The 25,350-nt window shown below is 40.5% G+C and overlaps 1 pseudogene; it reads left to right on the top strand.

Moving 5' to 3' along the window:
* Positions 1–22,090, top strand: part of LOC125355753 — a 119,121-nt pseudogene extending 97,031 nt beyond the window's left edge.
* The last annotated feature ends 3,260 nt before the right edge of the window (positions 22,091–25,350 follow it).

Consider the following 25,350-nt stretch of genomic DNA (forward strand, 5'->3'; position numbering starts at 1 on the left):
TTTCACCATTTACAATTATTCTTGTTGGTTTATCATAGACTGCCTTTAGTATATTCAGGAATGTTCCCTGGAATGCCAGATTGTCCAGGGCTTTTATCATAAATCGTTGCTGGATTTTATCGAATGCCTTTTCTGCATCTAGGGATATAACCATGTGATTCTTTACCTTGCTCCAATTGATGTGGTGGATTACATTAATTGACTTGCATATATTGAACCAACTTTGCATCCCTGGGATAAATCCAGTTTGATCATGGTGTATGATTTTTTGATGACCCGTTGAAGTCGATTGGCCAGAATTTTGTTGAGAATTTTTGCATTAATGTTCATCGGAAAAATTGGTCTATAGCTCTCTTTCCTTGATGAGTCCCTGCCTGGTTTTGGGATAAGGGTTATACTAGCATCATAGAATGTGTTTGGAAGCGAACTGTCTCTTCTAATTTCATAGAAGAGTTTGAGAAATATTGGTGTGAGTTCTGTTTTGAAGGCCTTGTAGAATTGTGCTGTGATTTCGTCTGGACCTAGGATTTTTCTTGGATGGGACATCTCTTATTGCAGTTTCTATTTCAATGCTCAATATGGGTCTGTTTAGAAGGTTTAAATCTTCATGGTTGAGTTTGGTGATATCAATTTTTGCTAGGAAATCATCCATTTCTTCCAGGTTCTCGAATTTGTTGGTGTAAAGGCTTGCAAAATAGTCCCTTATTGTGTTCTGAATCTTGGTTGTTTCTGTGATGATGTTACTTGTTTCATCTCTGATCTTGTTTATTTGGGTGTGCTGCCTTCGTTTTTCGGTCATTTTTGCTAGGGGGTCTGTCTATCTTGTTAATTTTTTCAAAGAACCAACTCTTCATTTTGTTGATCCTTTCGATGTTTTTTTGTTTTTTTTTTGAGTCTAAGTCATTTAATTCTGATTTGATTTTCATTATTTGCTTCCCTCTATTGGTTTGGGGTTTGGCTTGTTGTTCTCTTTTGAGGCGATTAAGGTGCTTCTTTAAGTTGTTGAATTGTCGTTTATCCAGTTTGTTGGTGTAGGCAAACGGAGATATAAATTTTTCTCTGAGTAATCCCTTTGCTGTGTCCCTAAGGAACTGGTACTTTGTGTTCTCATCTTGGTTTAATTCCATAAACATTTGAGTTTCTATTCTAATCTCTTCAATGACCCACTGATGGTTCAGCAATGTGTTGTTTAGTGTCCATGAACTGTAGGGTTTTTTGCGGTGGCTATTTGAGTTGAGCTCTAATTTTCTTCCATTGTGGTCTGAGAGAATGCTGGGAATGATTTCAATACTTCTGAATTTGTAGAGATTTTCTTTGTGCACTAAGATGTGACTTATATTGGAGAATGTTCCATGTGCTGCTGAAAAGAATGTGCATTCTGGTGTTGCTGGATGGAATATTCTGTAGATGTTGGTTAAGTCTGGTTGGTCTATGCAGTTGTTTGGGTCTATGAGTGTTTTTAGAGTCAGTAGTGTTTGTTTGATGAAGTTGGGTGCTCCCATATTTGGTGTGTAGATATTTAGGATGGTTATATCCTCCTGTAGGAGAGATCCTTTTCTTAGTATGTAGTAACCTTCTTTGTCTCTTCTTACCATTTTTTAATTTGAAGTCAATTTTATCTGGTACTAGGATTGCAACGCCAGCCTGCTTATGAGGGCCATTTGCTTGGTAGATTTTATTCCAGCCTTTCACTTTTAGGAGATGTTTGTGTTTGCTGGATAGATGTGTCTCTTGGAGGCAGCAGAAAGATGGATCTTGATTTTTGATGCAACTTATGAGCCTATGTCATTTAATTGGAGAATTAAGTCCATTAATGTTGAGTGTTAGGGTTGAGAGATGATTGTTTGTTCTTTTCATTATAGCTTTCTTGTTAAAAGCTGTGTCTTCCCAATTCTTGGTCTAATATTCTGGTTTTCTATTTAGGGTTCATTTCTTTGTCTGTATTGTGATCTTGATTATTTTCCATGTTTAGTACTTACTTGAGGATTTTCTTTAAAGCTGGTTTATTGGAAATATATTGTTTTAGTGTTTCCTTACTGTGGAAGACTTTTATTTGATCTTCAGCTATGTATGAGTGTTTAACAGGGTACAGTATTCTTGGTTGATAGTTATTTTTCTTTAGGGTGTTGCATGCCTCATTCCAGGCTCTCCTTCTTTTATGGTCTCTGCTGAGAAGTCTGGGTTAATTCTGATTGGTTTTCCTTTATATGTGATTACTTTCTTTTCCCTAGCAGCTTTAAGGATTCTTTCCTTGGACTCTATTGATCCTGTTTTGATCACAATGTGTCGGGATATCCTATTCTGCTGTGGTTGGTTTGGGGTTCTGAATGCCTCTTGTATCTGGATAGGCCTATCTTTCTGGATATTTGGGAAGGTCTCAGCTAATATTCTGTGAAATAAGTTACCTATTCCATTAACTTTTTTCTCTAGACTTTACTCAATACTTATTAGCCTTAAATTGAGCTTCCTGACTGTATCTTGGAGCTCCTGAAGCGATATGTTTTGCTGATTGGATTGGTTTTCATTGTTTTTTGTTCTTTTTCCATTGATTCTAGGGAATCTTAAGTTCCTGAGATTTGATCCTCTGCTTCATCTAGTCTGCTCTGTAGGTTAGCTACTTGATTTTGAATCTCCTTTCCTTCTGACTGGTCTTTCTAAATGGCTTCTATGTCTTTGCTATAATGTTCTTTTAGGTCCTGTATGGACTTCATTACTTCATTAATTTGGTTCTGAGTGCTGTCTCTCAAATATTTTACCTGGGTAGCTATGTTTTCATTGGACTTTTTACTGGACTCTTGAAGTTCACTTATCTTTCTATTTGTGGAAGCCATGAAATCCTCTATTAAGTTTTGGTTTACCTCCTCATGCTCTAGAATATTTGTCTGAAGAGATTCAAACTTTTCATTTAACATTTTTATCAATAGACTTTGTAGAGCATTTTGTGGGTTCTTTTCTAGGTCTTTGACTGCTCTGTTTCCTGCATATTTTGAGTGGGAGATGACATTCACTGGCTTGCCATGTTTCCTGTGCTTCTTCTGTCCATTTGGAGTGGAAATGCCAATCTACAAGCATCTGTGAGCCCTGTTTTAGACCCAAAGCAGACCTTACCAAGCACTGTTGTATAAATCTTAGAAGTTCACAAGTATATACATATACCTTCCCTCTCTTTTTTGTATATTAAAGCAGTTTTGGTGTCCCCAAAGAATACAATTTAGATATAACAACCAACTCTAAGTCCTGTATTTAGTAGTTACTTATTTACCATTATATCCCTATGAGCAATTTTTGTTCTTATATTTAGTTCTTTTTGGATTGGTGGGATTTTCTTTGACTCACTCTGATTGAACAGGGATCCTCTTTATCCGATAACCAGAGTGCAGTGGATTCTGGAGGTCCTGGAAGTAAATTTAGGAAGGTAAGTTAGGTTTAGTGAAGAGAATGGAGTAAAATGAATGGGGGATGATGATTTTGGTTTAGTTTCAGTGAAGTGGAAAAGTAGAGAAGTGTAGAATCAGTAGAAAAAACAAGGTTAAAATGATAGACAATGCAGAGTAAACAGAAAAGACTAAAGTTATTAGTCAAAGGAAAGTAATTTTAAAGAAAGAAAACGTGAAAAGAGAAACAAAGAAAAATACAGCAAAACAAACACACAAAAATATGTAACAAAAAACCCAAAACAACTCAAAAATCCTAAAAAACAAATGACAACCTAAAAATGAAAAATAAAAAAAAATGTTAAAAAAAATTTTAAATGGAGTTTTCCTTGTTTAGGTGGGCTCTTTCCAGTCTCTGATTTCCTTGGGATGGTCTACAATCTACTTTCCTGATGCTTGGCTGGTTTGATTTGCTTTCAGCTTGGTGGCGGTGAATCTGCTCTGACCTTCCTCCCCTATTAGTTAAATCCTGGGGCTCTGTGGTTTGCACACCTTGTAGGTAGGACTTGGGTGTCTTCTGTAGTTGGGGGATGCTGAACAGTCTCCAGAACCGTGGCTCCTCCTGTATGCTGTGGGCCTCTGCCTTTAAAGCCTGCCTCTGACTGTGGGGAGGACTCAATAGGGCGGGGTGCCTCTGGCCTGGTTTACCTGGCTGAGAGCTGCTTGCCATGGGGGAGGTTCCTCCCTGTTGGGTGGGGCAACTTTCTCCTGGGTGAAGCTGACTGTGGAATTCAGTTCACTTTGCTGTTAGGAATTGGGCATCCTATGTAAAGGGGCTGTTTATCTGTCTCAGAACCATTTATTCTCTCGTCTATTTGTTCCGTGCTGCCAGTAGCTGCTCACCACTTTTGGTTTGATTTTAGAAATTCTGGCTGCTGGAGAATCTGTGGCCACAGCTTGGTGGGGCAGGGCAGAGCAACACTGGGTGGGGCACCTTTGGCTGAGTTTACCTAAGTCTGTGAGTCACAACGGGGGGGCGGAGGTCCTCCCATGTGGGCTTAGCGTCCTTCTCCTGGGTGGAGCTGGCTCTCACTGTTCAGCTACTCTTGCCCTTTTCAAAGATGGGCCCTTTGTCTGAGCTTTCCCCTGGCCTGCTTTATTTCCAGTCTGCTCTGACCCGGTCTATGCCAGAGTCAAAGATGGCACTTCACTCTGGTGGTGGGGGAAGGGCTACCTTCTAAGTGCTGCTCTGTGGGCACGAGTGAGAATGTCTTTTGTGGGGTACTCATGCTTTCTCTGCAATTTTGGCCTGTCTGTGCTCATTCTGTGATCCGCGCCTGTCTGCCACTGTCTGGAGGATTTCTTCCTGGTCCCCACTGTGTGGGCGGAGTGCTGGGTGCTGGCACTGGCATGGTGGTGGGATGCTGCCCAGAGCTCAAATCGGTGTTTTCAGGCCAGAACGGTCAATTTTTCCTTTCTGGCCAGAATCCCTATACTGTTATAACTTACTTGGGCTGTCTTTCTATAAGTAAAGTTTCTCTGGAGTGGTAAAACTGGGATGTCAGAGGGAGCTTAGCTAGGGCACTGCTGCTCCTCCGCTGTCTTCCTGGAAGTCTGTATATCACCTTTATAATAACAATAAAAATGTATTCCTTCTTTACAACTCAGTGTTTTCCAAGATGAGGTGGGATATGAAGAGGAGAAAGTAGAAGGCTAGCTAGGATAAACACAAATTTCCTTTAATTTTTGTAAAGACTGAATTCTTGTCACCTGATATATATTTTTAATATAACAGTACCTGTTGTTTGTCATAAATATTAAACAAGAAATACACCATTTAGATGACTTAAAAATCTGGAATAATTCAGTCCTAGGATTTGGTCTCTTTATGACATTTTCCATTTCAAAGATTACAGCTCCAAAAATCCATCAAAGCAGACAGTTCACACAGTTATTGGAAATAAGTTTTCGAACACGTGAGCAGGTCTAGTGGCCTCTCTTGTTTTTTGTTTTTTCTTTTTCTTTTTTTTAGAATACAAATGGACAATTCTTCCCATGCATAATGCTAAAATTAAATGAGCAGCTCAGGGTGGTGAATAGCAAAATAATGTCATGAAATACCTGGGGTATCTGCTGCTCACAGGATGGCAAAGTGGAGATTCTATGAGGGGCAGGGGAAAAAGTAGGGCATGGGTGGTGATGTTGACTGGCAGAGGAAAGATGGTCAGGCAGCTTTGACAGATGTGCTGTTAGTTAGGGGAATGAGAGGAACAGACAGGCTATACCTCAGGTTGTTTCATTTGCATATGGTTCCTAAGCTGGCTTTATGTGAACCCCTCCGCACACTACCCTCTCCTTATTCTTATGATAAGCAGCCTGTCAGTTGAAGCCAATGGACATTGAGGAGTTCAAGGAAGTGCTACATCTGAAGAGTGACTTTTTGTAATTCTATATTTCAGTGTTTGGGGGATGGAACTGACCTCTCAAGTCAAGGCAAGTGAAGGAGATTCCAGGGTGAACAAGATGGAGTGAGGAAGGAGGTTGAAGTGGGCATTTGTGCTACGGAATTTGCACCCTCAATTGTTCACTTGTATTTTGCGAGTAGTTACTGATCTCTGGGAAACAGTAGTTATATTTTCTCACTTCATAGGATCATTTTTACTATGAATAGCATGAAAGATTTTTATAATTATGGCTAAGTAATTAAAAATGAAATTGAATATAAAGAGTATCCAACCTTGTATTACTTTTCTTTCTTTAAGGTTGAGATGTTTATGTGTTCTGGATGGGATGACTGAGAAGGAATTATGCCAAAACAGTGGGACATTTTTGATGGGTTGAAAGGATAATGGAGCTGGAAATGTTTAGTAGAGTTGAGTTGCCAACATTTTGCTTTCCAGAAACATGGATTTTAACATTTACTCCCTATATGTGTACAGGAAGAAAAGAGAGAGTATGTCCCAGTTAGAGGTCAGGGAACTAGTCATCTCAGTTGTGAAGATGATTTAAAAATTTCTCTGTCTAACACGAATGCAATTAAAAATTACCCCCCCCCCCCATCTACCACATTCCAGGAATTGTCTTAGAATCTATAAAAGGAAGTCTCATTTTTTTTCAAACAAATAATGTTAGGGTAAACACTTGATGACTGCTTGCCTTCAAGCGTGCAGTCTGATAAGAGTAAACGTAAGTAAATTATAAATTTAATCAGAATTGTATGTATAAGAAGTCAATGAAGGAGGTAAGGTTAGATACATGAGTCAGATATGCATTTGGCAAGAAAGTGAGCCACAATATCCAGAGTTTATACTTAGTATAAAGGAGATAAAATGTGACATAGAGGTTATAAATTATTTAGGATAATTTTTGTTAGTTTAATTTTTTTTAAATTTTCAAGAGTGGGCAGCATAAACGTGTTCACATTTTCTTTTTAAATGTCTACAGTGAATATTTTTTCTGATATAGTTTAACTTTTTATGTAGAAATAATGTGGCTTATTTTTCCACCTTATTTCATATCAGGAGATCAACTGTCCTGCATTTGTTTTAAGTGGTAGAACGCCTATGTTATTGGTTCCATGTCACATACTGAGCTATTGCTACAAAAGCATAAGATTTTGAGATAAACTATTAATGGAAACTATATTTCCTCAATTGTTAGTTAAGCCACATTGTAGTCTCATACATTATCTTATGTAGGGGGCAGTGTCCATTGCATAAACCAACTCCAATGACAAAAACACTATGCTTCCAGGAGGTGGCAGTGCTGAGCACTGGTTAAGAATATATGCACCTTCCTGGCTGAGCAGATGGACTACATTTTTCAAAACAAGAGAACTAAACTGTGCAGATATGGAAAGATGTCCAAATAAACGAGAGATTTTTTCACAGACACAGTTTTAATGTCATCTGGAGAAGACTACACATTCTTAAAGCTTTACATTGTTTCCTTGATTTACTGGGACAACATGAAGATTTAGAAATAAGACATTATAAACATTTGGTTGGGGGAAAGGGATGACAGTGGATGTAGCTATGCCAGATCCATCATATATGAGCATTGCAGTTTAAGCTCATTATTGTCAAATGCTACACTTTTTGTGTTGAAATAAGTGTCTATGTTTTATTTTAAGTCAATTTGTTTTACTTTTTTCCCCCCAAAATTAGAATTCATAGTTGAACATGGAGGTTTTATTATGTATAGTGTGTGTGTGTGTGTGTGTGTGTGTGTGTGTGTGTGTGTGTGCACCAGTCCTGGAACTCTGGGCCTAAGTAATGTCCCTAAAGGCTTTTTGTTTGTTTTTGTTGAAGGATTGCAGCTCCACTGCTGGATTATGGCTGGTTAATTGGAGAGAAAAGTCTCATTGATTTTGGTGCCCAGGCTGTCTTTCAACTATGACCTTCAGATCTCAGCTTCCTGAGTAGCTAGAATTACAGGCGTAAGCCACCAATATCCAGCCATGTTTGTTTTAAAGGAGTGTTTAAAGGAAGATATTGGCCATTGTATTTGTTTTGGGAATCACCCAGTGGCTAAAAGCAATGAAACAGACACTGCATATTTGATATCAACCATTGTCTAACACACTTCTCCAGTCTTAAGGCTTGAAAATAATGTAAACATTTGCCTCACTTTTTCTCTAGGTTAGATATCAGGGCAACAGTGTCATCAAAATCTTTTGGCTTTAAAACTTTCATGAGACAGTGGGTGTTATTATAGACTACAGCAATCTGAAGTCTCGATTGAGGCTCTCCCCAGGAGTGTTAGCTAAATACTATGGCTGCAAGTTAGATTGGTGAAGCAAGAGTTCCTTTCCAGAGGGTGTCTCTGTATATAAGGCTGGGTGAGTGTCCTTATTGTATGATGGCTCCTTTCTATCAGTGTGAGCAATCCAGCAACAACATGACTGAAACATCATGCATAGCCCAGCCCTGAAAGTCCTCCACTGTCATTTCTCTGCACATAGGAACCACTTAGCATTGCACTTAGTTAATGTGGGAGGATACTATGATTGGGTTTGTGTTAGTCAGATATATTAAAAATACTTCACATAGAAGTTAGCCAGACCCAAAGAAACATGACTCTATCGTCTCCCTTATTGGGAATAATTAGTACAGGTTTAGGCAAGTCATAGCAGTGCATCACAAGGCCCAATAGCTATACCCTTATGAACACATAACATGATGCTAAGTGAAATGAACTCCATGTTATGGAAACAATTGTTATATCACAGTTGTAACTACCTTCAAGGTCCTATGTGTATCTGTAGCTTCTATTATTGATGATGTTCTTGTATCACATTCCTGTGGTTGTACCTACACTATCTCTGTAATCTTATCTGAGTATATTGGAAACCATGTTTACTGGTATTGGAAGTAGGAAATTCAAAGGGAATACCAAATTTGAGAGACACAGGGTCAAAAAAGAGAAACAACTACAAAAGCAATACTTGCAAAACTGTTTGGTGTAAGTGAACTGAACACCTGGGGGCGGGGAGGGAAAGGGAAGGGAGGGAGGGGGGTATGAGGGACAAGGTAACAAACAGTACAAGAAATGTATCCAATGCCTAACGTATGAAACTGTAACCTCTCTGTACATCAGTTTGATAATAAAAATTTGAAAAAAAAAAAAAAGAAAAAAATACTTCACATAAACAAGTTAAGATGGTGTAGGATGTTGACATTAGCTAACAGCTTCAGAGACCATGGCACTCAGATTGGTTGATTCTGGGACTAGTGGCAGGACCTACTCAGGGCTGACAGCATCTATCCCAGAAGACCACATGGATACATTCACTTACAGCAGGTTAACAAGGCAATCTCTTTCACGGGAGAAGAAGAAATGGGGCATCTGTTTACAGTCACAGGACTAGAGGCGGAGGTACTCTGCGTGTGCAGCTGGTCACTGAAGATAGCAAGAAGGCAGGGCACTTATGTCTGGGTTTAGGTCAGGTTGGAGAGCTGTAACATCACTGAACCCAGAGAAACCGTCAGGTGCCCTGGGGTGAGTTCTCTTTTCTCTATGAAGGGCAGGATGGAGTTCAGGTCTGGGTAGAGGGTGTTCTGCTGATGCAGCTAGGGGCTACAGATATATGCTGAAGGCCTAGGATGGAGACTGTAAGGCCCCAAATGGAAGAGAATATATCAACAATGGCAAACAGGAAGTAGGGTTAAGGAGAGCCTATATGGCACCACTAGCGAGAGACTCTTTAATATATGAGCCTTTTTGTTATGGGTGAGGGGCACTTCTTATCTGAAAAGGGAAGGGGCCTAGGCAACCATCTGGGAGTCTGCCTACCAGTCTATAAAGAAAATAAATAGTAAATAGTTAGGGTAGGACATCTTTCCATTAGACAACCCCTGCGAATACCTGTCACCAGGTTGTGACACTGCGTCCATGCTGACATAGGACAGAAGAGCACAGTGATTACCCTGGGGAAAGGGGTGGATTATGCTAGAATTATTGTCAACTAGAAAAGGTGAAAGTCTCCTACTTGCTTTTACCACATGACAAAAAAGCCAAAGAGAAATGCAAGCAAATAAAACAGAGCAGACAACCCCAGATGGGAAGGTTAAAGAAATCTGCCAACTTTTTGCACTGAAGACCAATATGAGAAGCTTGTGTCAATAAATAGGTGCTTTCTACTTTAGAAGTGAAAGGAAGAGGCTTAAAACCATAGCACAAGCTGTTGCCGAGAGGTTTCATTCTGCTTTCTACCAAATGTTCAGTGATGAGACTGTCCTCATTTGCTCTTACTGTCTTATTGGAACTGTCATGTTCTACTGAGCAGAGCCATTTGTTTCTCTATGCTAGGTGATTGGTATTTTAGGTTGGCATGGGGTTAGTGTACAATGACTAATTGGATTGAATGAGATGACAGGGAATTAGGATTAGGAAGTGAATGGGTGGTAACTTGTCAGTCCACTGTCATCAGCACCCATCTCTATGTTTCTTCTTCCAGGGCCCCATTTATCACTCCTCTCATCATTACTGTTCTTTGGCACCTGCTTGGCAATAAATCTCAATGTGAGTGACCAAGGACATTTAGACATGTAAGCATTTCTTTGACTAAGTGAAAGAATATCTGCACAAAACAAATCACCTAAGGTATTCCAGCCTATTTTGATCCCTCAGAGAACATTCTAGGGCTATGAAACTAGTGGCACTGGTAAGAACTTCTCATGGGTGAAAAGTTACTAAATGCTGGTAGAGACCCTCACTATCTAGGTTTAATTGGCTCATGGGTCAATAGCAACTCTGTGCATCCTGGTATGTTTTCTATGTACATCTGTGCTGTCATGGCACCTGAGTTTTGAAATATTCTTTGAGTTGTGATCTACTCAGACTCAGGACACTTTAGCTTTTGTGATATATACTTTATTGTTGCCCTCCTTACATTGTCCTCTTCTTAGAACTCTCACTTTTTCATCGACTAGAAGAAGTATAATTGGAATGGAATCTGATCATGTGGATGAAGTGTGAACCAAGGGTTCTAAGTGGAAGTGTGAGTCAGCTATTCTGTGAAGTAGTCTCCATATGAGAGGAAGGTGTGCTTTGATACTGCTTACTCTACTTGCTTCTGGTTTTGAACTTAGATATTTAGATATCTTGGGTGAAGCATCACATTAGACCATATCTGAGAAATCATGACACAGAACAGGAAGCACTTTGAGACTCATATGAGAATGCATTCACCATATTCGTCCTTGCTTGACCCTGTAAGAGAGCAACTACTACTTTTAGAGATACTGCTATTTTTTAGTAGGGAGCTTCCTTATTGGGTCATTTTAAGGTTTGTATAGACTTCATTTTTTGATGCTAATCTTGGGACTCGAACTGAGGGCCTTTGTGCTAACAGCTGGTATTCTGTCATTTAAGCCACAGCTCTACTTCTGGCTTTTTGGTGCTTCATTGGATATAAGTGTCTCATGGAATTCCCTGCCATGGCTGGATTTGGACCTTGATCCTGAGATTTCAGCCTCCTGAATAGCTAGGATTATAGGAAACCAAGGCTAGGCTTGTATGGACTTTTAATGTGCTGGTAAACCCAAGACATTGCTAGTTACTTTTTAGTCACACAAACATGGATCTTGCATTAGTCAAGGATAAGTGGATTCAGGAAAGTTTCGTAGGACACATTGCTGCTTGATTCATTGTAGGACAGACTTGTACTTGGCAGAGTGGCACTCTACCACCTGAGCCACTCTTCAAGTTCTGCCTTTTGCTAGTTATTTTGGAAATGGAGTTTGGGGACTTTTCTTTCTTTGTTGGCTTCAAATCTCAATCCTCTGTATCTGAAAGGCTAAAATAAAAAGTGTGAGCCACAGTGCTGGATTTTTCATTTTCATTCTTAAGCACTAAAATAGGAAACACCGATTCAAAATTTGGGACTTCATCAATGTTTTCACATATGTAAAGTTGTTGAAAGTTATTTTCAGGGGTGTTTCACAGCATTATGATTTCAGTAATAATTTCTCTTATGCATTTGAGTATTGAAGGAAGGTGAACAAGAATGAAGAATTCCAAGTTCTTTATGTGAACAGATGAATTCAAAATTTCTCCACAAGAAAGATGAAAGTAAAGATGTAAAACATGAAGACTATATTGCTTGGCTAACAAGCTATAATCATTTCCAAATCAGAGCTTATGTTTAATGTGAGTGCTTCAATCCTTTAAATTGAAATCAGCTGTTGTTTAAGACTTGCATTTGTGTTCCATGTGTTATCTTTTGCAAACTAATTACAGAATGCTTATTATGCATAAAGCAGAGTTAAAAACTACGAGGGAGTAAAGTAACATAAAGAGAGTGTTTAAAGTAGAAAAAACAGTGGTTACCTCTTAGCTAGCATGCTTTTATCTGTAGAAGCATGCCATAATTCACTGCCAAACTAAAGAAAATGTGTTGGGCTTGTAGCAATAGTTTCCAGTAATGTGTGAGTTATTGGGTGCATCTTTAAGATCATTTAGTAGCTTCAGTAGGTTTTTGGGGGAAGGGGGAGAGGGAGGTATATTTAGATTAAAGAGCAATTACCATAGCCCGAATTTTGCCAATGATAAAACAAGATCTGGAGACTTAAACTTCTCAAGATCCAAACAGAACTTAATAACAAATGTGATCCTGAACCAAATCTTTAAACTACAAGAGGATGATGCTATTTCAAGTGTATGATTCCATTTTCAATTAATACTAGACTTTCACTACTTACATTTCCAATAATGCAGTTTGAAGTGTGTGGTGACTAGGGCTTTTTGTTTAGTTGGCTGCAATGTTTTGAGACTTTCAGGTTGAACCCATTGTATTTATTATTGCTTGTCAGATCTCATGCATTGATAATGCAAGTGAAGTTGACTAAGAAGGTATAGACATAGCAGCATTATGATCTACTTTAAAATTGTATTCATGATTTCTTTCATCAAAGATGTTTCTTTAAAGACGATATGCTGAAAGGTGCCATTCCTAAATTATGCATACTTTTCTATATATTTGAATGAATACACACATACAGAATCTTTGAGAAATTTCTGGTGGGAATTTTTTAGGAGGTCTCAAGAGAAACAAAGGCTGGATTATAATCTTAGCTACTCAGGTGTTTGAGATCTGAGGATTTTGGTTCAAAGCTGGCTCATGTAGGCATGTCCATTAGACTCTTATCTCCAACTAACCAGCAAAAAGCCAGAAGTAGAGGTATGGCTCAGGAAAAAAAAAAAGACCCTGTACTGAGAGAAGAATATAAGAGACAGGGCCCAGGTGCTGAGTTCAAGCTCCAGTACCAGCACCACACACACACAAAATACGACAGATGTTTTAGTCATTTGATGTAGGAAAGGTACTAATACACAAAAGGGTAGAAACAACACAGAACAATGCACAATCATTGTATTTTTTGTGATGGGTGAATTGATCTTCCAGAGAAGGCTCTTCAATGGGCAGAAAGGTAGAAGTTTGACTAATACATTTCAGTATACCTAATTGAGCTAAATGTGAAGGCTCATTTACTGAGGAGGACAGGCTAGGAAGAGCATATACCAAGAGTAACCTGGGCAAAAGAACAAAATTCTATCTAATAGCAAACTAAAGTGGAGTCCAGTGTGGTGACATATGTCTGTAATCTCAGCTAGAGATGGAGATGGAAGCAGGAGTTATTGTGGTCTGACAATGAGCACAAGGCCTAACCTGAAAAATAAACTACAACAAAAAAGAGTTGAGAGTGTGATTTAAGTGGTAGAGTTGATAGCCCTGAGTTTGATCCCCAGCACCAAAAATAAATAAATAAAACAAATCATAAATATCTGTCCATTTGAGTACCAGCTTAGAAGAGAATGCCATTAAGTTATACCCAGAAGTTAGATCATTGTTGCGCAGATGCTCTTTTTTCTCCTATCCCAATTGACTTTGCAGAATGCAAATGTTAGGTAAATCACATCTTTCAAGGCAAATTATGTGTTTGCTTACCATGATGAGGATGAAAATTAAGCCTTTAGTTATCTCTCTGTCTGTTGCTTTTCAGTGAAACTGAGCAAGCTTGAAGGTTAGGGAAGGTTGGGCCAGTGAGTGGACTTTGAAACAGCAAAATCTCGGATGCTTCCTTGAGCTCAGTTGAAGCATTGGAAGGATTAAAAGGTCAGTTTGACATTTTTAGAGACAAATAATCTAACTCATGTTATTGTCAACAAGTTAAAACTATTACAGAGACAGAAAATAAGACTTGTGAGGTTTCATGGCAAATGTAAAACCTTATTCATTTGTAAAGTTGCATTAATTTAGTCATTTAGAGGTTTCATTTTTTCTTTTGTTTCCTTTTTTTCTTTGATTTATTACCTTCTGACACTGTTTCAGATTTTCATAACCTTTGTCTTGTATATAAATTTATATGATTTGGGGAGAGGAAGAGAAGCACAGAAATGGTAAGACAAAGGGTAAAGCAGTTCAGCAGTGAAACCCACTAGAAACTATATTGGAAATGAACTATATCATTTTGGGGGAAGGGAAATTGGAAGGGGAAAAGGTAGGAGAGAATGGGGGAGGGGATGCCACTGTTTAAAAGGAAATGTACTCATTACCTGAATTGTGTAACTGTAACTCCTCCATATATCACTTTTACAATAAAATTTATTTTTAAAAAGAAAACAATTATTTTATATTTAGTTATAATTTTATATTTAGTTAAAATGTTTAATCCTCAACCACGTGACATTCTACTATATTTCTGCAGACTGACTGCCTGATTAGTGAATCACAGGTGCTGCTGTTATGCTCTTGGAATCAATATCTGAGCAAAAATAAAGTGAATGTGCTCTCTTACTAGTTAAAATAAATTTCCAGGTACCACACAAATCATGAAAATAGCCAATGACAGCAGATGTTGCCAACTACTTTGTATTTCTGAATTTGGAAAAACAAAGTTTGGCATCCAATAGGAATACTAGGTAGAGTTTTTTCTTTCCTTTAAAATGTTTAAATTTGTGAAGAATTGATGACTGATAGAAGGAAAACAATGAAGCACTCTTAGGCAATAGTGTAAAATTACAGTCTCAGTATTAAAGGAAGGGCACATACACACTGCAGTATTACTGTGGCTAACTTTGACTTATGGTGGTTGTTTTTTGAGGGTTGTGATCTGATTTTAAAGCTTTATAAAAGGGGTGTCCTAATGCATTTCAAAAGGGGTGTCCCCCAATAGGATAGAATATTCTGAAAGTGTCCTCTCAACAGTTTTGTGGATCATTCATTTTGAACACTGGAGAGGTTCAGCAGTCATATTGCTTACAACTGCCTCCTGTTGACCCAGTGTCTTTTAATTCTATAAGTCAGTGTGTGACAACAATTTTAAATGCATTTCATTTTGGTGCCATATCTCATGATATTAAGGAGAATATTTCATTGCTATCTATTTTGATAATGAGAAATATCAGCTGGGAGAAACTCATTAGCTAGTAAAGAATCCTATCTCAAGACCATTAATATGAAATGCTGTATTATTAAAGTAACTACATTTTCTTTTCTCTAAAAGCATTATCTATTTTTATTTCACATTGTCAGACAGTACAAAGACTAATAGCAATTTGCAGTGACTTTACTTTACTTTTAACTTTTTTTCTTTTTTAGATTAGCTGGCCTTGAATTTTTAATCCTGCCTCAACTTTCTGAATGCTGGGATTACAGGCACATATCACCACACTCAGCCTAATTTAACTTGTTTGTTCTCCAAGAATTTGAAAAAACAAAGTTAGGCCATTCTTGGAGGGAGAAGAATTAGTAAATTAAACATGGTCCAGGAAAAGGTGATCTAGGAGTTAATACTAGATTTAATATAGAGAGAATAACTGTGATGACTACCTCTAAGATAGCTAAACTGGCTCTCTGATGATTCTCACCTCCTGCTATGTGACTGTGCCTAGTCCATTCTGCATGGTACCAATGAGGAAGTGGGAGTATATCACTTTCAAGAGAAGGAATTGCTTCTGCCTTTCTCTTACTCCTTCCTTCCTCAAATAATATACCTTACCTGGGCACCAGTGGTTCATGCCTGTAATTCTAGCTACTCCGCGGCTGAGATCTGAGGATCATAGTATGAAGCCAATTCAGGCAGAAAAGTCCATGAGGCTCTTAACTCCAATTAAACAGCAAAAAGCTGGAAGGAAAGCTAATAGTAGCGTGCCAGCCTTGAGTGAAAAAGGGAAAAGGTAATGCCTAGATTCTGAGTTCAAGCCCCAATACCGGCATGCAAACACACACACACACACACACACACACACACACACACACACACACACACACACATTACTCTGGTGAAAGTCAACTGCTTTGTTCTGAGGAGGAACTCATGTCCATGTCTAGAGGTACTGAGACCTCCAGAAAAGCACCAGTGAGGTATGCAACTGACTCATGAGAGAGCTAACTGGGGGCAGATGTTGCAGGCCTTCAGGTGAGTGGTACCATAGCTTACATCTAAATTGTAGCCTTACAAGAGATCCTGAACTAGAACCACTCTGCTAAGGCACATTAAAATTCCTGATGCACAGATGTTGGGAATAACATACATTTGTTTGTCTAAGCCACCAACTTTTAGAATGATTGGCTATATGGGTATGCATTGCCAAAACAAAACCTATCATGAAGCACAGACTACTTGTACATAGCTTCACATGTTTATGTATGAATGCAACATATATATGTGTGTGTGTGTATATATATATATATATGTATATATGGAAATTCACATAAAATCCTGCTTACTTTGGAGCACTGGGCATTCCTAATGTTCCCATCCTGACAAGATTTATAAGAAGAAATAAAAGCACACGCTTCATTTCATTCCAAACTTTTGTGTGTGCTGGCAGCTCAGAAACTGGAGGCTATGGAGTATGAATATTACTATGACAGTTTCTGTATACAGGGACCAGATTCCTTGCCAGTTTATCTCCTGCTTGAAAGGATGGGATGGATCATTAAGGGACCAAGAGTTATACAACTGAGCCATCCAGATAGGTTATAGAGGTTGTCTTCTAAACATAAATCGTGACATTCAAATAGAGGAACCATTCTGTTAGGCTCTGCTTATATATATCTTGATGTTTTTCAAGTAAGGCATATTAATATTTAATGTCACCAGAACAAATTATAACTAACTGGGTGACTTAAATCAACTAAGGTTTATTCTGTCATAGTTCTAGAAGCTAGAAGTCTGAGATTACAGGATATATTCCTTCTGAAGACTAGGAAAAAAATATTTCCTGCTCTTTTCTAGCTTCTGGTGTCTGAGGGTATTTCTTGGTTCCTGGCAGCATAAATCCCATTTCTGCCTCTGTCTTCATATGGCTTTCTCTTCTGTGCCTTTGAGCATCCTGTGTTTCTTTTTTAAAGACACTTGTTATTAGATTTGGGGGCCTATTCTAAATTCATGATAAGTTCATCTCAAGATATTTAACAATTATATTCTTGTTATCTTTAAGTAGTTGTATGAATGGGTTACCATTCAACAAATCAGTTTATAAGTACAATGTGGCTTGATCAATATCATCTATTCCATCATTCTCCCCTATCTCTCCCAACAACTCCCCCTCAATTTTCTTTCTTTCTTTTTTTTTTTTTTTTTTTGGCCAGTCCTGGGCCTTGGACTCAGGGCCGGAGCACCATCCCTGGCTTCTTCCCACTCAAGGCTAGCACTCTGCCACCTGAGCCACAGCGCCCCTTCTGGCCGTTTTCCATATATGTGGTGCTGGGGAATCGAACCGAGAGCTTCATGTGTAGGAGGCAAGCACTCTTGCCACTAGGCCATATTCCCAGCCCCTCAATTTTCTTAATTTCATAGGATAGGTACTGAATATTATGACCATTCTCTCCTCCCTTTCTCTCTTCATTCCTCAAACCCCTCCCCTTTTCCTCATCCCCATCTTTTCAGTACCAATTTGCTAGTTTTCATTTTGAACTGTGAGTTAGTTTTTCTAAGGAATTATATCCTTTGAATTCTCCCCTGCAAATATCACATTATGGTTAATATATTTGTGTACACTTTCATATATCCCCATATGTGTTTACTTGAAACATTTATAAATGTGGTCTAGCTTCACATACTCATCTTAATATTTTTTTCCAGTCCTGGGGCTCGAACTCAGGGTCTGAGCACTGTCCCTGGCTTCTTTTTACTAAAGGCCAACACTCTGCCACTTGAGCCATAGCTCCACCTCTGGATATATATGGTGCTGAGGAATTGAACCCATCGCTTCATGTATATGAGGCAAGCACTCTACCACTAGTCCATATTCCCAGCCCCTCCTCTCAAGATTTTAACTTAAGTACATCTGCAATGATCTGCTCCCTTTCCCCAAATCAGCTCATCTTCACAGGTTCTGAGGATTCCACTTGGACATACATTTTAGAAAGCCACTACTCAACCCATTACATAAGGCAAGTCTCAGATTTCCCATAGGCTGTGCAGGCTATCCTACGTTTATCCTCAGGGCCATGAAAGCCTGTCTGTACTGGGCCATCAACTGAGTTGGAGGTGGGGAGTTAGATGAGGAGTTGCAGCAACAGCAATAGGGTGAAACTCTCATTCTGAGAGAACTTTCCTTTCATGTTCTATAGACTTAATGAAGGACATGAGAGTCCTACTTCTATCATTAAGAACAAAGGGTAAGTGATGAATAGAGGAAAGCAACTCTATAAGCAAAATGAAATACACATGTACGAAACATACCCAGCTCAGTTATTTCAATCAGAAAGGGTCTAGATTTTGGCCTGTAGAATAAGACATTCCTTTTTTTTACTTCCAAGTAAAAAACAACAACCACTAAACACCTGTAGAAGAAGAAAAAACAAAACCATGGAAAAATCTACATGGAATAAAGTTATTTAAAGTAATCCACCAACCCACTCTGAAGATCTAAAAAATTCTGGGTAGGCATAAAAGTGAGGTAAATAGGGCATGTGTTTTAGGACACAAAAATAGACATAATAATATTATACTTTGACCGAGCTCTCATGCCTATTTTCCTTTAAATGAATAACTTTTAATTGTAGATATTTTATAAAATGCTTTTATTACAGTTCCTCACATTCTCTGACAATATTTTCCAACAGATCATCACTATAGATGATAGATTTTTGACAAAGTTCCAGCAAGGCTTTGTTTTAGAAAACAGAGATAAAGTAGGGATAAATGGGGAAGGGAGAACATGCATACATACATATATATATATATATATATGTATATATACACATACATATGTGTGTGTATATGGCTTTACTATCTCTTACTGCCTCTGTACTAACATTATTTTCAATGTCATTGAGAGCTGAGTTCTCTAACTTTGGTTCTGGAAGGGCCTTGTGACTTGTTTTGAGCTAGAAATTACAGTAGAAATGAGCTGCTATTTTTTTTTTTTTTGGTCAATCCTGGAGCTTGAACTCAAGTTTTGGATGTTGTCCCTGAGCCTCTCTGTGCAGATGGCTACTGCTCTTCCACTTAAGCCACAGCTTCACTTCCAGCTTTTTCTGAGTAGTTTATTGAAGATAAGAGACTCACAGACTTTCTTGTCTAAGTTGGCTTTGAACCGAAATCCTCAGATATCATCAGCCTCCAGAGTAGTTAGGATTACAGGCATGAGCTACTAGCACTAGCTGATTGACTACTTTTGAATCCAGGCTTGAGCAGATTTTGTAGTGTTCTCTTGAAATTCTGAACTGCCTTCCTTGAGGAGGCTTGGGTTTCTTTTTTTTGGGGGGGGGGGTGGTTCTTGAAATAGTTAAATTGTGTAGTGTAGTGTGAGAATTCCTTCCACAATGGTTGATCTAGAAGTAGACATGTAGACAATCAAGATACAAGTTAATCATTGGTAATAATAAAAATTGTATAATTGAGTGTAGGAGAAAGAAAAAGACCATTCACTTTCATTAATGTATATTAATTATACAAGAAACAAAAGTTTATCAGAAAAGATATCAACCAGGATGTTTGTATCTTATTGGAGCATAAGTTGCAATTGTTATTCTACTTGTGAGCAATTGTTAGAGGGTAAAATAACAGTAGCTAAGGTGAAAAGACTAAAAATAAAAAGGCATTTTGCTCTTAAATATCTTTAGGTCAATTTAATTTCTACCTTAGCTTTATGTAAAGAGAATGTTAACCCTGAAGAAATTGTGACTCACTACATCATTGAGGTAGGTTCCTTGTTAAAGGGAATAGTAATTAATTGCAATAAAGAGCTAGAACCCTCTTTTTGTGGTGTCAGATTAATTACATCAACATTCCCACATCTTCACCTTTCATTTTGTCCTGAAGCTTTACCTCCATACATAAGCAGAATGTCTTCCCTTTTCTCCAGTTCTGACTTAGCTCATGTGATGTGAAGATATGTGTGTGAAGGTTAGAAAAAAAATGCTTGCACATTGCTGCTCGTTCTTGAACTTCTGCCTTCCCCATGGGGACCATGACTGGGCTTATTTTCTGGAAGGATGGGAGAAACATGTGGAATGGAGACAGGGTTTTCTGCTCATCATCAGCTGACCTTAGATTTGTAAGTGAGCCCAGCTGAGACCCAGAGGCCTGACTAGCCCAAATTGCTCATGCACGGATTTGAGAGCTAAGTAAAGGTTAATTGTAGTTTATTAGCTGCATTACTGTGGCCACAAGTAACTGCTATGCATCTCAGTCAAGATTTTCTTTTTTAGTACATGAGGAATCCACACTATTAGGTTCAAGACACTTTCTTTATCTTGGATTCAGATGGTTCAACCATTAGATTCCAGAATCTTTATAATTTGGTGGATAGAATTATAACTGTCAGCTTAATGGTGAGGGTGAATAAAACATGTGTTTAGGGACATGGTGCTGCTTCAGGTACAAAGAGAAGTTTAGCGAGTGCCAAGAGTTATTTACCAGGGAACACGTATGTGAGCAGATTTTTCTTTTTACTAATGGAACACAGTAGGCTGGGGATACGGCCTAGTGGCAAGAATGCTTGCCTCATATACATGAAGCCCTGGGTCGATTCCTCAGCACCACATATACAGAAAACGGCCAGATCTCAGTTTCTCAAGTAGGTAGGGTTACAGGCACAAGCCACTGACACATGGTGACTACAGTGATTTTTTTTCTATTAAGAGTTTTTTTTTTTTTTGTGGGTTGTGGGACTTGAACTCAAGGCTTTGGTGAAGGGAAATGCAGGCTGTAGAAAGCCACGGATTTGTGAGCTGGAACCTGGAGAAAGCAGCAGCAGCAGCAGCAGCAGCAACGATAAAGGCAGCACTGTGGTTCAATGATCAGGAAAACCTGGGGCAGCTACAAACCCAAAGCAGCCCAGGGTACATTAACGAGGAAGAAGAGGACAATGTGCCTGCGAGATCTACCAGCCCACCCGATCTGTGAAGCCCGTGGGACCAGAAGATATGGGGGCAACAGCTGTATAGGAGCTGGACTCAGAAGGAGCGTGATGCACAGTCTATCTTTGAGCATCATCAGAAGATACAGGAGGAACTGAGAAGCAAGGAGGATGACAAGATCTATCAGGGTATCAATAATTACCAGAAATACATGAAACCCAAGGATGCATCCAATGGCAATGTCTTCTCAGGGATGATGAGGAAAGGTCAATCTGAGCGCCTGAGTGTCTGCATGCCACCGTGTGCTGGGCTGGGATTGCCAGCCCAACATCTGTAACGACTACAAAGAGACTGGCTTCTGCAGCTTCGGGGACAGCGGCAGATTCCTCCATGACCATTCAGATTACAAGGGGTAATCAGAACAAAAGGGTGGCAGATCAAAAGTGAGCTTGATGTTATCTATGAGGATGAAAACTATGAAGTGGGAAGCCATGATGATGATATACCATTCAAGGGTTTCATCTGTTGCCAGGCCTTCCAAAACCGAGTTTGTCACCAAGTGCAGGCATCATTTCTGCAAGTGCTGTGCACTGCAGCATTTTTGCATGACCCATGTTGTATGTCTGTGATCAGCAGACCAATGGTGTCTTCAATTCCGCCAAAGAATGGATTGCTAAACTGAGAAAGCATCCAGCAACAACAGAGGGTGATGCTTTCCCAGAAAATCCCCAGGTAGGTCTGATTCTTATCACTTTGGTTTTTCATTGGTCTCAAATCTCAAAATAAATATTTCTCTGTTCAAGACAAAATCAAACCAAACCCAAGCCACTTACCACCAAACCTCTATCTGATCTAATGTCTTGTGTAGGTGAAGCAGCTACAAGTTGTTAAATGATTAGAGATGTAGAGATGCAGAGGGGCAAAACTGATGTAGCGCTTCTCAGTGGAGGGCTATTCACTGGACACACTCATCCAAGGCCATTCATGGATGCTCTGAGTCTTGTTACAGCAGTCATTCTCCTAGCCGTTATACAAGCCCACCACAGGTCACAACTGATTATGCCCAGAGGTCATAGCTTAAAAGCTAAAGGTCCTACTGAATGACTGACTCCAGCCTTATTCTCCCAGGTCACATAAAACACCAAGTGCATGCTCACATGATTGTCAGAAGGCAGGTCACTCCTATCTTGATTTAGTTGAAAGCCCCCTCTCCCAAAGCAGAACATTTCCTTATGGTACTGGCCCAAAACACCACCCTTGGCCCCCCATGAGACCATAGCCTAGCCCTTGGCCCCCCAACCCAGGTGCAGCAATACATTTTGGGCCTTGCCAAGGACACTGCCATTGACCCTTAATGGACCATAGCCTATTTTTATTTTCTGCTTCCTTGTTAAGACCCACATAAGCTTGACCTCAAATCTACTCCCTCGCACAACCTCCATACCAGCGGGAAGGTCTGTGCCCCTTGCTTAAATTAAATAGTCCTAGCCTGTTGAGAACCAATCTTATCTATTCCTTCTCCATTCTCCCCCCTTTTGTAGAGTTGGACTATCCAAACACTAACATTTACACTCTGCTGAAGGAGACCATTCTTGATCATATTAACAGACTTCACTGTTACAACCTCAAAATGCTCACCCTGTTTTCCTCAGAAGTTTGGAAAGCATCTGGAAATTACTAGCATGAAAATATCAACTACCATTCTCTGGAAAGACCTTTCTCTTTCTTCGGTGCTATGGTGAGACTCAGGAGAGGCAGCCTGTAGCTTTGCCAGATAAACAGGCTCAGGCAGCCCTTTCCACAGCATATGGTCACAGAACCATCTCAAGCTTTGGAGGTTGATAATATTCTGGAATTTCCTGGGCTATTCTTGCAGAGTTGGGGAGCTCTGGATGGTAAATAGGCCTGCTACTTACCCATTTTCCCCTCCCCTAGAGCCCATGCTGGAGGACCCCTTTCAGGTTGCACATATAAGATTTAATTCAGAGCTAGCAACTGTGGCTCACAATTGTAATCCTACCTATCAAGAAGCTGAGATCTGAGGATCGTGGTTCTAAGTCAGCCAGGGCAGGAAAATGCATTAGACTCTTGCCTCAAATTAACCATCAGAAAACTGGAAGCAGTGCTGTTGCTCAAGTGGTAGAGCAGTAACCTTGAGCTGAAGATCCCAGGGACAGTGCTCAGGTCCAGACTTCAAGTCCCACAACTGACAAAAAAAAAAAAAAAAGGATTCAATTCAATTCAGCATGGAGCAGGGAGTAGGAACAACTGGACATCCTGCTGTGTGGAGTCAGCACATCCAACTCTGGGTTGCAGAGAACAGGATAAAACATTATTGCATAGCTCCTGAAGCCTCCTTCTGCTTTATATATTCAAAATATACATATATCAGTATTAACAAGTACTTAATTGATTTCTAGGTATTTGGGACTTTTTTTTTTTTAGAGAAAGTGTAACTCTATTGCCTCACCTAGCCTGGAGCTCTGAGCTCAAAACAATCCTCCTGCCTCACAAGCACTCTGGGATACATTAAGAACATACTTTGAGACAAATTTAGAATATTGTAATGTAGAAACCTTGAGAGAACCACCTAGAATCATCTGAGTGGAAAAATGATGGCAATGGTGATAATTATTCTCTACAAATGTAAACCTCTCTGGATTAGAGTTCTAGCAAAGTAGTTTGGCATCCTCCTCCTTACAAAATCAAGACAAGATCTAATCCAAGCACACATCAGGCTTAGACTTGGCCTAATATTATTTTTGTGGCACCTGCTTATACACATGATTGTTGGGGACAGCTGTACCTTTAAGAGGCCACAGTTGGCTTTAGCTTGTCCCTCCGCTTCCGTCTGTAACAGGAAGAGAAGCCCCCGCCCCTGGGGGGTGAACACGTGTGTGCCATCATGGCGGGGACTTCTACAGAGACCCAGCTCTTGGGGGGCTGTAATCCCTGCCCACAGGGTAAGGTTCATGACATCACCTGATGGGCAGCCCAGCTCATCCAATCAATTAATCACCCTAAGTCCCCTTCTGCCTTTGTCATCGTAATAAATCCTTCCCGCCCTCTGGGTGGCTGAGCCCCGTTCAACCATTAAGCTGTCTTCCCAGGATTCTCTTCCTGCATCAGACACGTGAGGGGGGCTGGCGGGGAAGGGGATTTCAGCATTTCTCCTCAACTCAGCAAGTCCACAAAGATATGCCTTATTCCTTGTGCCGGTGGGAGGGGTAGGGCTGAGTCTCTTTCATAGTTTTGGAGTTCAGGCATTTTCCCTGGGAGGTAGGGGAAAAGGGGACCCAGAGGCCCCAACATATGGTGCCCGAATGCGGGACGGGAACGCATGGCCGGGAATTTCGGGGTCCAGTGACCCCACAGACTCGCTGAGTAAGTGGGTTTCAGAGGAGAAAGTGCCCACCCAGAGAGGGGGCAAACGCATAGAGAGAAGGCAGGCATGGGCTTGTGGAGCTTCGCGAGTCCCGGGACAAGGCGCTGGAAAGAGTTGCCCCACCAGGCCGATTTGGCGCCAGGTGGGGGGCGGGGGGGGGGAGCGGGCCGCGTGTCCCGCGGAGATGCGGCAGGGTAGCGCTAGGGATGGCATGCCGCCATCCCGCCCAGGAGGCCCTGGAACGGGTGGTGGCAGGCGTGAAGAGCGTTTGGTCTCTGCGAGGCCATGGGCTGGTGGGGCCCGCTCAGGTTCACAGGCGGTGGCGTGTGCTGGGGCCTGCATGGCCTTGGGCGGCGCCTGGAATCTAGTGTGGAAATCTTTGGGCCGCTGAGCGTGGCAGGCCTGCGGGCCAGTGGCTGGGCTCCAGTGGGCGGGCGGTGGAGGCAGGAGCGTGAAGGTGGCGGCCATGGGCTGGGGTTGGTCCTGCTTCGTGCGCCCCAGGCCGGGCGCCCCTGCTCGGGTCCACAAGCGGCGGTGTGTGCTGGAGCCCACGTGGCCTTGGGCGGTGACAGCGCTCCGGGTGCTTGCGGCCACCTGGGCTGGCGCCCCAGTTGGGGTTCACAAGCGGCGGCGGTAACACGCTTGGGGCCCGGGGCAGACGGCTCGGGTTCTGCAGCGGTGCTTGGGAAAGGCAGGCGGTAATCAGGGGAGGTAGGCGCAGGCGGCAGCGGCGACTTTCAGATGAAAACTGCTTTGGGCCAAGCTGCCGG

The sequence above is a fragment of the Perognathus longimembris genome, chromosome 7, assembly GCF_023159225.1.
Source record: "Perognathus longimembris pacificus isolate PPM17 chromosome 7, ASM2315922v1, whole genome shotgun sequence".
Lineage (NCBI taxonomy): Eukaryota > Metazoa > Chordata > Mammalia > Rodentia > Heteromyidae > Perognathus > Perognathus longimembris.